General features: G+C 54.4%; 1 protein-coding gene and 1 pseudogene across 1 annotated transcript in view; both read right to left on the reverse strand.

The window, feature by feature from the left end:
* The window catches only part of LOC149875529 (uncharacterized), a 433,980-nt gene that overhangs the window by 81,991 nt on the left and 335,553 nt on the right, over positions 1-16,436 (reverse strand). The gene's annotated exons all lie outside the window — the stretch shown is intronic.
* On the reverse strand, positions 3,592-4,470 carry LOC149875532 (E3 ubiquitin-protein ligase TRIM39 pseudogene; annotated as a pseudogene).

Here is a 16,436-nt window from a genome sequence, read left to right on the forward strand (position 1 = left end):
TTGACTGTGAATCCTAACGAGGGCGGCTCATATCAAGGTGGTTAACTGGTTGACCCTTGATCTCACTAGCAGACATGTCAAACCAGCCGGCTTCTCCCACAGTCCGGAGTTGGCTTTTCCAGGCCTCCCAGGGGTTTCACTCCAGCGCTCTCCCAGACATGTCTGCAATGCGGCTGTGTCCTCGGTGCACAATTTGTCAGCTGTTTCTAAATCGATAATTATGGGGCACTGTACAATTACCTTTTATATAATTAAACAACACAATGGATACTGTATAGTTCAATGCCACATTTCATTCATTAATCCCTTTCAGCCTAATCGTGGACCACTGCAGACAGAAAAGATCTGCTCGTTGTAGGTCTCGTCCGCTCTCAATGCAGTCTTTCTCCACATATGAGTGCAACACCTGTCCACTGTTATATTCTCATGTCAGGTCTTCTTCCAAGTGGTCTGAACTTTAAAACAAGAAAACAATCCCACCCTGTGCCCTCCCAGGAGTCGTTGTGCGCTCTGTCACATCGCACACGTTTCCCTTTGAATGCAGCGTGCTCCCTGGAGCTCCTTGGGGAAGGCAGTATTGCATCTGCATGGCGTGTAACTCAGTTGTGGCAGCAACGTACAGAGAAACAAAGTACAGAAATGTGCTCTTCATGGCAATATTTTGTGTGGCACAAGGGAAATTTTGGGGGAAGCCTTTCAAAGAGTGGTGTTCAAATGAGGCTGTCCTTTGTAAAGCATGCTCCCTTTAATGTCTTTCTCTTCCTGTCTTTATTTCTAACCCTGTGCTCCTTTTAATTCATCTCTTCCCCTCTCTTTAATCACACTCTTTCCCATTCTCCTCACAGAACAAACAAGAGCAACAAATCCAGTTTTTGAGTATTGGGGTGTAACATATGAGCAACGGTACACACCTCCTCCTCCTCCTCCTCCTCCCTTCCACGTCTCCCTTGTCTTTTTGGGCAGAAAGCTCCTGGGGGCTTTCCCCTGCATCCAGACAGCCCCGAGGTTCAGGGCCGTGTGCTGAGCGGTGTCTTCAGGCTACTGGAAACTGTGCCCATGAGAAGCAGACCTGTGTGGCTGTCCCTTGAGAGATTTAAGTTTTATACTGAGTATTTAGCTGCATTTTACCAGTCTTCCAAATATGACTCTAATTCCATTGATTTGTTTTTTCAAAATTTAGGGTGTAGGCAGTGAGTGATGCCAGGAAGGGAGCTTACATTGTCTACATGGAGAATAAAAATTAAGATTTCTAATGGAAAGTCAGTCCCCAGCACTGTAGTTAGGTATAGAAAATCCAGAGCTCGAATGACATTCTCCATAGCTGTTAGGTTAAATCTCAGTATAGTAGCTGAGAGCAGAGGATTAATGACTTTTGTTTTAATTTTAAGTTAGACGTAGGCATTGCTAACGTCCCTCCTGGCACAGCGAGTAATGCTGGTGGAGAAGGGAGCGCGGTGTCTCTGCTGGCAACCGTTCGAACGCGGGGGCTGTTCGTTGTCACAGGGAGAGCGGACGGGGACAAGGTCGCATGCTGCTGGACATGAGCCCAAATCCTCGAGATGCCTTGGAGTATGGGGACCAAGTTCAAGTGACCGGTTTCAAGATAAACACAGCCACGGGGCAGTAGATCTCTTCAGACGTGACATTAAGAGTTAGCTTCTCTCCACTGGTGAACATTGTGAGTTGATTTTGCTTAATTCTCTTCTAACAATTGATTTTAAATGCACGTGCCAGTGATGGGCTTCGGGAGAGGGAGAGCTGTTGTCCTCCCAGCGCCTGGTCCAACGCTTGCGGCGTTACGTGAGCTCGGTTGCAGCACAGAGGTCCCTTGGGAAAGCGGTGGCCCAATCCAGATGCACACGCTTTAGTCTTGGCACCACAAACTCAGTTCTCATCTCCCCCAAGTATTCTGGTGTCGGTATTGTCTGTCATTACAAATGCAATGTCTGCATCGGCAGTTCATACAAACCGCTCGTTTGTCTTTGTTGCAATCCCTTGCCCTTGATCAACAGCTGGGCGTGTCTTTCTCTAAACCTCTATAGGATCTGAGACAAAAACCAAACCCCTCCTGAACTGATTAGCAACCTGGATGAGGGATTTGGAAAAGAAATACAGAAAGGCTTCTCATTGATTCATTCTGTATATCCGAAGCAGGGTAAAACCTTCCTGTCTGGGCACAGAACGTTCGGCTGCCGTGTTGCACAGCGGGTTGTTGCACGTTCCCCGTTGAAGTCGTGTTGCTCTCGTCTCTCCCTTTTCTCTTCTCCTCTCCTGTGACCTGAGTTGCTCTGCTCTTGCACGGGAGCTCCCTGCACCCCTGGTGGGACGGGGACATATCGATCACATGCACAAATACGCATCTAGAGCCTCCAAATTGTTGCGTAGAGCTGGGAGCATGTGAGCTTGGACCTCTCCCCAGGACAGACCCTTGGCTGACTTCAGTTCAGTGCAGGGAAGCAAGGACAATGTCTCTCAGCTGAGGCTCTGCCCCTTCAGGGTAGAGGATCCTCTGTCATTTCCTGATCTTGTCTGGAGGGAAAATGCTTGAAAACTGTTTTTCAGATTGGGCAGGTGCCCAGGGCTTCTTTGGGAAGGCTTACACTGCAGTATAAGGTAAGCCATCGAAGGAATTGCTCCTTGTTGCATAAAACACAATCGACTGAGCACATGTCTGAGGACAAGTCTCACATTGCACGCTTGGTGCTGGTTAACACATAACAGATGAGGATGTTTCCCAGCGTTCACTGCCGCCTCCTTTCTGAATCTGGCAAATATGTGATAAAAGCAGCAGTATGAAATAGAAAGTGCTTTGCTGTGTAGACATGTGCAGACTTATTACCAGAAATGATGGAGGATTTTTATACATCTGTCTATACAGTATAGCACCAATAATCTGTGGGGTAGAGGAGGTTGGGGCAGCCACTGTGCTGGCCCCAGCAGTGTTTCCTGGGGGAAAAGACATTTTCTGAGGGTGCCTTGAGTCGAATGAGTCTAAAAACAGTGGAGAACCAGTGATGTGGCCTGAGAGAGGCAGCTAGCTGTGTTAGCGTGAAGTCAGACAGACGGCAGGATCGAGATGCCCCTCGTAGACACAGGAGGGCTCAACCCCTGGCCCATGGGCCAGTTCCTGCCTGCAGGCCAAGTCACTCATCCCCACAGGTCCAGTGATTTGGTGGTGGGTGAAAGTTTGGAGGTGTTGGGAGCCCCCGGCAGTAGCAGAGGGAAGTAGGAGACTGGGGCACACGCTCTGGGCACCGACCCCAGGGGCAGGAGGGGAAAAAAGTCGTAGCGGCCGCACTGCCAGGGGCACCGCTGGGGATGCTGTTCTCCCCTCCCTGCTGCCCCCCACCCCCGGCACCCTGTACCCCGGGCACTCAGGCACAGTGTGACATGTGCTGGGCCTGGGCCACTTGTGCTGTCCCACCCACGTGAGGCCCGTGGTGCGTGGCCCTGGACTCGCACACCAGAAAGCTTGAGCACCGCCAGACTCGCTGAATCCCAGATGCACCAGCTCTCCGGAGCAAGCGCTCAGCTCACCAGAGGGTAAGAAATGATGTGCAGAGAGCAGGTGTGCAATGCAGAGGTGTTTATTTTAAATATAAAAGGGAATGGAGGGAGGGAGGGGAAAGGGGGACAGCGCTGAGAGAGGGGAACAAAGTAACCAGGTAAAACCCCCGAGGGATGCAGGGATGTGGAAGTGACAGATGAGAGTTTGGAGCCGGTCCCTCCCAGCGGGGCGCTGTGCATGGGGGCTTGGGAGACGACCCCTAGGCCAGGGCAGCAGTAAGGTCCAGGCGGGAGCAGCTCCTGTGATGGAGACCCCAGCCCCCCCACCCCGGGGGCACCGAGGGGCTGGCAGTCGGGCGGGGGTGGGAACAGTCTGTGCCACGGGTCGTGGCAGGGACAGGGATTGGCTCAGGGCTGGGCTGGGGCCGGGCACAGGGTCAGGGGAGCCGCGTTGGTGCCCCCAGCATTGACACCAGGATGGAAGTAAGGGCACAGGGTCCCGGAGAAGGAGTCAGTGAAAGTGAAGAGATGGGACCTGTCGGTCACGTTGTAAAATGAGACCTCGCCCCCCTCGTAGTCCAGGAAAACCCCCACCTGCCTGGGCCGCACGCTTACGGGGAGGGGGGTCGAGGGGGAGGTGAGGGCCTCGTATCCTCCATCCCGCAGCCACAAGCCCCAGTATCCATGGCCAGGTGTGTATGTCACCCTCCCCTTCCTGGGCACAGACTCCCTGCACACGCCCAGGGTCCAGCGCGTCTTGTCTCCCACCTCCACCTCCCAGTAGCGCCTCCCGCCCGCGAACCCCTCCGTGCCCAGGACGCAGGCACAAGTGTCAAATCTCTCGGGGGTGTCGGGCACATCCTGTCGGGTGTCTCCGAGTCTTACACGTCTCTGATCCGCAGACAGGACGAGTTCGGGCTGAGCCGTGCCTGGGTCCAGAGTCACCTCCGCAGAGGAGAGAGTCGCGGGTCAGGGCGGGGGCAGGCGGGTCCCGAGATCACGGGGAACTCGCCGCATCCCAGGAATCGCGGGTCGGTCCCGGCTGGGAGTCACCGTCGCCCCGCCGGGAAATGGGGGGACAGGAACTGGGGGGAACAGGAAATGGGGGACGTCCCCACCGGCCCCTTCCTCCCCGGGGCATTCCCGGCCTGGGCGTTGGGGCCACGAGGGGGAGGGACATGTGGCGGGGGCAGGGCAGGCCCTGGGAAGGGGAGGGGCATGCAATGATGTCTTCCCAGCAGGTCCCTGCCCTGCCCCTCCCCCACCACTAGCGGGGCTGCTCTGCCTGGGGGGCAAGGGGAGTGGGCTCCACCCCATGAGCTGATGTCGCAGGGGCTGTGGGGAAGGGGGTGGGGGGCAGGGAGGCTGCAGGGAGGGGGGGAGGGGCTGGGGGACAGCAGGGAGCAGAGGGGCCCATTGCAGCCTGTCCGGGGGAGGGGGGGGCAGGGGAGGCAGAGGGCAGGCCCCGGGGGTCTCTGTGCCTGTGCCGGGGTCACTCTGTTTGCTGCCCACAGCAGGTGGGTGCCTGCCCCCCCACCCCAGGCTGGGCTGCTCTGCCCCAGGGAGACCCCCATGTCCCCAGCCTGTGGGCACAGCACTGCAGCCAGGGCAGCCCACAGCCAGCGCCTCCCCAGAGCCAGCCCAGGGCAGGGCCGTGCATGGGGCTGGGCGCAGGGGTGGGGAGGGAAGGGGAAGGGCAGGGGGGCACTGACGGGGCACTAACCACCGGAGAACAGGGCCCATTGCTGGTGAGTCTGGGGCAGTCGAGTGGGGAGGGGGCATCTCCCCAGTGACTGCCCCAAACCTCTGGGCTCAGCTCACAAGAGACTTGTCCCAGGCCCCCGCCGTGTGTCTGCTCTGGGGGTCTCCACTGGAGGACCTGCACTGGGACAGGGACACGCCGTGTACACGGGCCCTGGGACACTGCTGGGACTGGGCAGTCCCCCGCCTCTTTCAAGGACACAGTCAGTTGAATTCCAGCTTCTGTAATCTGCATGAGAGGCTAGGGAGAAGCTGGGGGAGAGTTTGCGATTTAGCATAAGAAAGGCTGTGGCAAGGCTGGGAAAGAAAAAAAATCCTTGGCAGGTTTTCTTTCTTATCAGGTGCAAAATGCAAGCTGTGCATTTCTAACAATACTCCATTTCTAACAATATTCTCCCCTCAAGATGCTTTCTGCTCCCCAATTTCATTTGGGCAGATCAAGAGAATTATGGGGAATTCTTCTGAGTACCATGACTTTTGCTACAGTCTGCGCTTTGAGGGGGACTGCTGCAACTTGCATCCCTTCAACTGTGGTGGTACTCAATCTAGTGAGACAGGGAGTAAGGCAAGGAATAAAAATCAAACCAGTCAAAGCACACAAAAACAAAAACCCTACTTTCTTCCACCAGGGTCCTCCAAGTAGATTAGACCACTAGTCTTTATCCCATGTGTTTTCCCACGTTTGTATTGGTACATGGGCTATTTTCCTAATTTCTTTGGCAATCTCTAAGACTACTTTTCCGTTATCATCTATTTGGAGACAACAATTAGAAAGGTTGAACTTTCCGCAGACTCCGCCATCCTCTGCGAATAAATAGTCTAAGGCCATTCGATTTTGGTATGTGGCTTCTCTCATCTGAGAACTCTGTCGGGCCAGTAACTCGAGAGCAGTGGCAGTTTGGTTAGTAATTATTTCCAGGACTGCCTGCAACCTGATGATTCTATTTAGCATGTATATTGGTGTCTAGTATCCCCAACTCCCATCATTAGCCCATGTAGCTGGTCCATAATACTCAATAATCCTTTGAGGGGGCCACTCATCCTCCTTCCACTTTTGGGAGCCACCCCGTGTCAAACTTACATCAATACTTCTCTTGGTCCTTTTCCAATCATCATACAAAGAGACTCCCAACTTATTTCCAACCTCAGATGGTAGTAAAAAGAAAGCTGGTACAATTACCCCAATATAGCAGGTTCCTGTCCACCTTTGTGGCAGTACCGTATAGGCTCGTCTTCCGCAAACCCAATAATGTCCTTTTAAGGCCCTGTTCTCCCCTCCCAAGGCCAGGGGGTCACGGTTCCACCAGTAAAGAGGGGGATAGTATTTGTTGTCCCTATGCCCTAAAGGGCCGGTGTAATGGTCACTCGGTTTAAACCAACATCTCCGTACGCCATCTTTATCCCTATACTCGCACTTGGTTATTTCATTTGTGTCATTTGAGGCACTCCAAAATCTGTTAAACCACGCTATCGTGCCATTTGGGTGCGCCCATTGCCATTTATAGAAGTAGGGTATGAATCGTTCACTTCGGGTCTCATTATATGTCTGACATTTTGTAATGTTAGGATCGAAACGTGATGCTCTTGCCCTTCTAACGTTTTTGAAGCAGGTGTCTTCATCATGTGGGGATGATTGTGGAGTGGATGGGTTACATTTCGTCCACGTGGAGTTTGGGAGCTTAACAGCAGTAGAATTCCATTGACCTGCATACTTGCTGCAATTAAGGGCATAACAGGTAGTGCATGTTCGGACCCATTTCAATGTCCATGTACACTGGCTATGTCCCAAACTCCTCCCTATACCATTATTGCTAATACAGTACTCTCCTAATGCCACTTGGGAAAGATCCCAGCTGCGGTTCTCATCCCATTCTTGACCAGTACTCCTAACATCCGCCTTATCACTTCCCAACCATTTTGGGGCCAAAGGAAAAGCCCTCCAAGGCCACTGTTCTCCGGCCTCTCGGAGTCCCCCACAGGCCCAGTAGTTGGTGAGATTGAAGGTACCTGCAATCCTTTCCATCATGTCAACATACAAATTTGTCCCTGGGGGAGCAACTGGGAGAAGCGGGGATATAGGCTGGCGGCTAGGGCTGCTCAATCCTGCTTCTCTTACTACATAGATAACAACAAGGCATATTAAGATTCCCACCGTATTCTCCCTTTCTTGAGATCAAATACAGCCTAAACTTTTCTTTTTACTTTCTTGTCTAATTTTCTGAACTTTGATTAAGCCGTCTCAGGCGCACTTGGAGATCACCAGTAGGTTCACAGCTCCACTCGCTGGCTTCTTGTTCCGAGGACGACTCAGCTTCCGGAGTGAGTTCGTCTTGGGAGTTGGTGTCCTCTGACGCTCGTGGATGTCATTTCACAAGGTATGGTGTATCCAACGGTCATGGCCAGCAATCTTTACAGCGGTGTGGGTTGTTAGAAGTACCTGGAAAGGGCCACTCCACCTCTCAGTCAAAGGTTCCTTTTTCCACCGCTGCACCAAGACCCAGTCTCCCGGGCAGAAGTCATGTACCGGTACGTCTAAAGGCAGGCGCTGAAAGGAGGCTGCATACCTGTGAAGAGAAGACAAGACAGACTGCAAAGCAATAACGTACATGTGAAGCTCGCTATTACCTAATTCAAAAGTTACATTTTCTCGCATCCCAGGGGGTAAGACTCGAGGCGGTTTGTCAAACATAATTTCATATGGGGTCAATTTGAGGCCCCGTCAGGGAGTGTTTCGAATGCAAGTAAGAGCTAGCGGCAATGCTTGAGGCCACTTAAGGCGTGCTTCAATACAGATTTTGGTGAGTAGAGTCTTTAAGGTCCTATTCATGCGTTCCACTTGTCCTGAACTCCGTGGTCGCCATGGTGTGTGTAGTTTCCAAGTGATCTTGAGGGCTTGTGTGACTTCTTGAACTACCTTTCCCACAAAGTGTTGTCCTTGATCTGACTCGATGGATTCAGGCAGAGAATACCGGGGAATGATCTCCTGCAACAAATACTTCACTACTGTAGCCGCAGTGGGCCTTGCCTCGACCCAGCCAGAGAGCTGGTCTACCATGACAAGTAAAAACCCGTGATGTCCAGACCGTGGGAGCTCGGCAAGATCAATCTGCCATGCCTGTCCAGGGTACGCTGCCCAGGGTCTACCTCCCATTGGCACAGGGGGTTTCCTTCGAGGGTTTACTTTGTGGCATGTGATGCACCTGGTAGCAATACGCTGAGCTTCTACATATAGCCCTGGGGCTACTGCTTGGTGGATCACTAGATCACCCAAAGCCAAGCCTCCCATATGGGTTCTTGCATGGAGCTGTTGCAGCACCTCCCGAAGCAATGGCCTGGGTATCATGACCTTTCCTCCCGGTACTATCCACCACCCCTGGGAGTTCTTTTTTGCACAAACCTTCTGTGCAAATTTATCTTCTTCAGGGGAATACTGTGGGACTAAATCCTGGATGTATGGCCATATGGCATGGGACAAGGCCTGCCTGGATACTTCCTCTGCTTCTCCACCAATAAATGCGGCTTCCTTTGCTGCCGCATCAGCCTTTGCATTTTCAAGCTTATGCTTTTCCTCGGCAGCCTTCCAATGGGCCCGCACATGAATGACTGCTACCTCTTTAGGCTGGTGGAGTGCCTTTAGTAGCTTGATAATCTGGGGGCCATTAGCAATTTTATTCCCAGAAGCCGTAATGAAACCCCTTTCTTTCCACAATAGTCCGTGCGCATGGACTTTAGAAAAAGCATAGCGAGAATCAATGTATACATTAACCCGCTGGTCTGTCCCCAGCTGTAATGCTCAGGTGAGGGCAGTGAGTTCCGCGGCCTGCGCCGACCATGAGCTCGGCAATGACTCCCTCCACACTACCTTATCCAAGGTTACCACTGCACATCCTGATCGTCTTTTTCCATCGATGACTGAGCTGGAGCCGTCTACGAAGTATTCAGCATCTGAGTCTTCAACTGGGTCCTCAGCAAGATCAGGCCGGACCTGTGTGGTTTGATTCACGACCTCAAGGCAGTCATGCATCGGTTTCCCTGGCTCCGGCAGCAAGGTTGCAGGGTTCAAGGCTGTAGTATGTTTGAAAGGAAGTCCTGGATTAGAGAGCAAAAATATCTCATACTGTGATTGTCTGGAGGGGTTGAGAAACTTTCCTCCCTCAGTCCCTAGAATCTGGGGAACTCCATGAGGAGTGAGTATTTCCATATCTGCACCCATGACTATCTTCTGGGCTTCTTCAACAACCACTGCTGTGGCTGCCACAGCCCGGAGACAGGCTGGCCACCCGAGTGCAACTGGATCTAGAAACTTTGAGTAATATCCCACGGGTCTCCAAGTTGGGCCAGATGGCTGCGTCAGCACTCCTGATGCGACCCCTCGATTCTCATGAACATACAATCGATAGCTTTTTACTATTTGGGATGGCCAGGGCAGGGGGCTGGGTTAATGCTGCCTTCAGCAGATCAAAGGCATGCTGCATTTCTTTATTCCATTTCCATTCAGTGAGACTCTCCTTAGTCAGTGAGTCATACAGTGGTCTAGCCTTCCCACCATAATCCGGTATCCATAGTCGACAGAACCCAGTTAGCCCTAGGAATGCCCGCAGCTCCTTGGGTGACTTAGGTGGGGTTAGACCTTGGATTGCCTGTATGCGATCTGCACTCAGGGCTCTGACTCCTTTTGAGAGCTTATATACCAAAAATGTAACTTGAGGCTGACATATTTGGGCTTTCTCTCTAGAGACTTTATATCCTTTTTCCCCTAGGGTGTTTAGCAGTGACCTGGTGGCTTCCTCGCAGAGTTGCAAGTTTGGGCTTGCAACTAGCAGGTCATCCACATACTGGAGGAGAGTCACTGCGGGGTGTGATCCCTTCCACTCCTCCAAGTCCTTCTGAAGGGCAAGTCCGAAAATATGGGGGGCTGCTATGAATCCTTGTGGAAGAACTGTCCACATGAGTTGGGCTTTATGGAAAGTATCTGGATCCTCCCATTCAAAAGCAAACAATTTTTGACTCTCTCGGTGAAGGGGAATGGAGAAGAAAGCATCTTTCAAATCTAGCACTGAAAATATTTCAGCTTCCCTCGGTACTTGTGTCAAAATCGTGTGTGGGTTCGGGACTACAGGATGGTCTGAAAGGACCTTCTTATTTACTACTCGCAGGTCTTGGACCAGTCTGTATGAGACCCCATCTGCCTTCGGCACTCCAAGAATGGGGGTGTTATAGGGTGAGGACCCTTCCACTAGCCATCCGCACCTCTTGTATTTCTCTATTAACGGCTTGAGTCCAGCTCTGGCTGCTCAGCTGAGTGGGTACTGCTTTACCCGAACGGGCCCCTCCCCATCCTTGAGTATGATCCTTACCGGGAAGTACAACCAGCAGTTCCCTCAGCTTCTACCCTGGCTGCTGCAATGCGCTCTGCTGTCCCCAACACTAATCTCCTCTCCTTCGGGGTCAGGAGGGTTTGGAGCATTATCTGGACATCAGCCCAATTGGGTCGATGGGTTTGCCCAATAGATCGAAACAGGTCCTTCATCTTTTCAGGGTCGTCACGAAAAGAGGGGCTCTGATTCTTTCAGTTAAATAAATCTGAAGTACTAAATGAGGTGTAGACAAAAGTTGCATTGCCCCCCTCGCCGATAACCTTTCACATCGGGCAATTCAGCACCGGCTGTGATTCTACAATCTTGCGCAAATAATAGCCCTTATTCCCTGATTCAGATGGGGCACTTGGCTGAGGCTCATGCTCTGAATCATTAGGTATGCTTTGACTCACCAGTGGTGGTTTCCCTGAGGGAGGGAGCGGTAGTGCAGAGGGACTGGATCCCGAGGAGGTGTCTGATTCATCCTCGCTACCTGACAGGGCGACCGGAGAGCGGGTCCAATACTCAGCCAATTCAGAATCCCCCCACTCATTAGACTCAAGGAGTACAGGCGGTCCTCCTCGAGTCTTTCCTTTAACAACCATCACATGAGATTTTACTAAGCATTTCTTAATCCAAGGTGGCTGATTTTGAACCACCCACAACCAACAATCGATATAAGGAAATTGATTCCAATATCCGTTCTGCATAACTATTTCATGGATAGCTATCACTACTTTTACTACAAAGGATCCTTTCAGGGTCCAGTGGACCCCAAATGTTGGCCACTCGAGTTGACAAAGCTTAATTAAATCACCCTTTTTCATCTTCACTCCATAATCTGCCTGCTTTCCAAATTTACTGAAGTTTTGTAACATATAACTTAAAGGCATATCCGAGTTTTCTACACGGGAGCGACCCGCACCCATATGCCCACAAAAGTGCGTCCAACGCACACCAAATACCAAAAGATCCTAGTTACAGACGGTTCGCATATACCAGGCCGAAAATTTCCCAGTATTAAACCAAATCGAACGCCTCTGTGTTCCTGGATCCAGACCAAATGGGGCAAGGGAATTCATATACTCACTCAGATACCCCAGAGATCTCGATCAGAATGCCGGAATGTGTGTCTGGCATCTTCAGAAACCAAAAATTTTGCACAGGAGCCTTTAATCTCTCGGGTATCCCAACTCACATCTCAAACCCCCTGGGCGAGCCCAAAAAGGCGGCTCGGTGCGCACTCCCCGTGGTGGCAGAGACAATCTTGTCACTGACCCCAAGGTGATCCAGAGACGTCCCATCTGGCGGTGCCAAATTGATGCTTCAAAGCGGTTCATTTCTCTGGAGGCCACTAAAATCACAGACACACTCATTAGATGGCACAAAAGGTGTATTTGCAAATAGGGTCAGAGCATGAATGTGGATGGAGAGCACACTGCCGGGGGTAGGGGATGGAGAGAGGTGAGATTCACCCTGTGGTGTCTCTGAAATCATCCTCCTGGTAGCACATATCACTGGCCTCAGACACTCACCTTTCTCATTTTCCAGCTGAGCTTGCAGAGTCCCTGGGGGAGAGAAGGGGAGAGGTGAGATTTCACCCTGTTCAGTTTGTACTGAGGTTCCTGCCATGAGCCGGGCTGGGCTGTAATTCTGCATGTGAGGAGATGGGCACAGCCAGGTTTGCATTAAGTTCCCTGCACGCCACGTCCCTGCTGCCTGGCACTGACCTGCTCCAGGGCAAGGTTCAAACTGCCCCAGTATTTCCTATCCCCTCCAGAACCTGCTCTAAAAGTCACTTCCAAGGGAGCCATCCCCCTGCCTCGTCCCCTCTGACTCCTGCCATGTTGGCAGGGGGACCTGAAGGCTGTGCTATAGCAGAGATTGGCCCAGGTGGGCTGGTGCCTTTGCTGGTGCTGGGCTAGCGGCATTGCTCATGCATTTAGGATTAAAGCAATTGCCAACTATGGATTCAGGAAGCGATAATCTCCCAGGTCAGGTTGGCCAGGGCTGTGAGGTTGGGGTCACCTTATCAGGTGCTCGCCTGACCTACTACAATCAAGCAAATGGTCTTGGCTCTGTCCCCTGCATGTCCCCTCTCAGACCTGAGCTGCCCTCACTGAGATAACTGGACTGAAAAAAGGACATTTTTTCTTTGTCTGGACAAGAGCTCAGCACAACTTCCCCTGGGCCTGGCAGGTGCAGCTGTGTCCCCGGGGGAGTGAGGGGCTCCCTGTGCTGTTACACAGCATCAGAGCTTTTCTTCAGCTCAGGATGGGGCACTTGTCTGCTGGATCTGTGACCTATTTACAATCATCTTTTTTGTTGGAAAAGGTCACAGAAACACTTGAACGCATCCCACAGTTCCCGGCACTCACCTTTCTCACTCTTCAGTTCAGACAGCATGGCCTTTGGGGAAAAAATGGGGAGAGAGGTGAGATTTCACCGTGTGGTGTCTCTGGGAATCACATTCCTTGTAGGACATGTATTTGGGCTCAGACACTCACCTTTCTCACTTCCCAGCTTAGATTGCAGAGTCCCTGTGGGAGAGAAGGGGCAGAGGTGAGATTGCACCCTCTCCAGTTGATAGCGAGGTTCCTGCCCTGAGCAGGGCTGGGATGCAACCGTGGAGATGGGCTGACACACACAGCTTTGCATCAGCTTCCCTGCACGCCACGGCCCTGCTGCCTGGCACCGACCTGCTCCAGGGCCTGGTTCAAACTGCCCCACTATTTCCTATCCCCTCTAAACGTCTCTTCCAAAGGAGCCATCCCCCACTTTGGTCCCCTCTGACTCCTGCCCATGTGTCATGGGGGCACCTGAAGGTGATGGTGTAGCAGAGGGAGATTGGCCCGAGGGGGAGGCTGGTGTCCCTGCTGGCACTGAAGGAGGGAATGATCTCCCAGGACAGGATGGCCAGGACTGCGGGGTGCTCGGTTCCACTTACTGGGTGTAATGGTGGAAATCGGGGCTTGGCCCATTTAGTTGATGTTAAGTAGGTCAACAGATAACCATTATCTGACCCACCCTCCAGACACCCTGGACTGGAGTCCTGTGCGCACACCCCCGTGCCGTGTGCAGAGCCCTGGCGTGCTGGGTGCACCGCCCCTATAGAGGGCGCTGGATGACAGGAAGTGTGTGTGTGTGTGTGTGTGTGTGTGTGTGGGACTGGGTGTGCAGGGTGCGTGGTGTGGCTGAACTGAGGGGGCTGCGAGAGAGAAGGACGGCAGGGTGCTTGTGGACACAAAGGGGAAAGAGAGAGGGAGAGACCGCACCGGGTCGCTGCTCCTCGCTGCAGTGGTGTGGAAATGGAAGACTAGAATATGAAAATGTAAAGGGCACCCCTTACAAGGCATTACACTGATTTCTTTATTTGATTTCCTGCTACTGTAACAAAGTCAATAGAAACAGGTAAAATACTACAACAACAACAACACAAGTTCCCTGAGGATTACTGAGAGCTTTTTCCCACCCGCTAAAAGCCTGCCCAAATTGAAAGGTCTTACTCAGACTCCAAAAGATGGCCAAAGTAATGGGTCGTGCTGTGAATGTGGGAATTGAGGGATGAGCCCTACTTTAATCCGGGAAGCCACAGCTCCAGGTGGCAGCAGCTCTCCATGACTGGTGATAAAAGGGTTCACTTTTATTCTCCTCCAATGGCTGTTCTTACCTCATGAGCCCATACAGAGCACTGCACGAACTGCCCCTGCACCCGCACTTTCCCGCCGGGGCCTGGGGAGAGGGTGCAGAGCGCCAGGAATACCTCTGGTCTCTGTAAGGGTAACACAACGTGCTGAGCTGAGAGAGCCCACGCGGGCCTTGGCCTCTGCCACAGGGGTCTGTCCCCTTCCACGCTAAGGCCATGGAGGGGGCTTGCAGGACCGCGATGGGCACAAGCCCAACTACAGGCCATGTGTGAGGCCCTGTCTGTGCTGCTGGGAGCTGCGCAAGGAGCTGGACAAGGCGTGGAGCGATGCCCAAGAGGAAGCTCCCACCGCACGTCACAGCCGGCTGCCCACGTGGTCAGGACGTGTGTGCACAGACGGGAAGGGGACAGCCACTGCCCAGCATCGCAGTGCAAGGACTGCCCTGGCTTCTGGGCTACTTTTCTAGTCTTTCTCTGCTTTCCTCCTGCATGCTCTGGTCACTTTGCTAGCCACGACAGTGGGGCGGGGGGGGACCTGTATGTGCCCTGGTCCTTGTTGGCCCCCCGGGGTGGGGCTGGTGCATGGGGGCACTGCGGGGGCCCCTTGGGGCTGGGGGAGTTCCCAAGGGGGGGCCCTAGGGGGGCCTGGCCTGGGTGGGGGTCTGACCCCAGCCCCCAATGACCCCCCCACAGGCAGCGTGATCCTGGAGCTGTCGGAGGAGAAAGTGGAGGGCCGAGCTCCCCGCCAGATCCACTGCCCCACCCGGGGCCCCCGGACAGGGGGGGCAGGGTACCGGGTGGGGGTGCTGGGGGTCTCGCTGTAACACGGGGCATCGTGGTAGTCGAACAAATAATGCACAGCAGCATGGCTGGGTGGGGGCTGCGGGTCGGGAGTGGGGGGGCACGGGCAGGGCTGGGGGGCTGTGGGTCCGGAGTGGGGGGCATGGGCAGGGCTGGGGGGGCTGTGGGTCAGGAGTGAGGGGCACGGGCAGGGCTGGGGGGGCTGCGGGTCAGGAGTGGGGGGCATGGGCAGGGCTGGGGGGGCTGTGGGTCAGGAGTGAGGGGCACGGGCAGGGCTGGGGGGGCTGCAGGTCAGGAGTGCGGGGGCACAGGCAGGGCTGGGGGGGCTGCGGGTCGGGAGTGGGGGGCACGGGCAGGGCTGGGGCAGGCTGTGGGTCGGGAGTGGGGGGCACGGGCAGGGCTGGGGGGGCTGCGGGTCGGGAGTGAGGGGCACGGGCAGGGCTGGGGGGGCTGCGGGTCGGGAGTGGGGGGCAAGGGCAGGGCTGGGGGGCTGCGGGTCGGGAGTGGGGGGCACGGGCAGGGCTGGGGGGGCTGCGGGTCGGGAGTGGGGGGGGCAGGGGCAGGGCTGGGGGGGCTGCGGGTCGGGGGGGCACGGGCAGGGCTGGGGGCTGCGGGTCGGGAGTGGGGGGGCACGGGCAGGGCTGGGGGGGCTGTGGGTCGGGAGTGGGGGGGCACGGGCAGGGCTGGGGTGCAGGCAGGGTCTGTTGGTCCCCATGAGCAGGCAGAGGTGAGTCTCCCTGGAGAGCAGGACCCACCCGCCTGGCTGCACAGGTCCTGCCCGCGGGGGGCGACCCTCTAGGCCTCCGGACCCCGCGCCTGCTCCCCTTAGCCTCCTGCCCTGGCGGTGCATGCGGAGGGCCCATCTGGGCTGGAGAAGACCCTTCCCCTTCTCCCTGCCTGCAAGAGCTCCCCAGAGCCCCTGGACAAGTCCCCGAGCAGCGAGCGCTCTGCCAGCACGGCCAGCAGCGCTGTTAGGAGAGGCCTGACCTGGGCGCTGCCTCCAGCAAGCTGCCCTGCTCCCGGCTGCGTTCCCAGATCTCAGCGACGGCAGGGCTGGAGGGGACCTGGGAGATGACATTGAGTCCAGCCCCCACCCGGAGGGCAGAAAGTCAGCTGGGGTCATAGGAAAAGGGCCAATGTGCTCTTGGCCACTGCGGGAGGAAGGAGGCTCCAGGCAACTACAGGCCAGTCGGTCTCCCCTCCATCTTTGGCAAAGTCTTTGAAAAGATTATTAAGGCTCAGATATGCAAGAGCCCAGCAGGAAAAATTATGCTGAGGGGAAACCAGTACGGGTTTGTAGCAGGTAGATCTTGCCTGACTAATCTAGTCTCTTTTTATGACCAGGTTACAAAACACCTGGACGC

Source organism: Crocodylus siamensis, chromosome 1, assembly GCF_052110815.1.
Source record: "Crocodylus siamensis isolate JL-2025a chromosome 1, ASM5211081v1, whole genome shotgun sequence".
NCBI lineage: Eukaryota > Metazoa > Chordata > Crocodylia > Crocodylidae > Crocodylus > Crocodylus siamensis.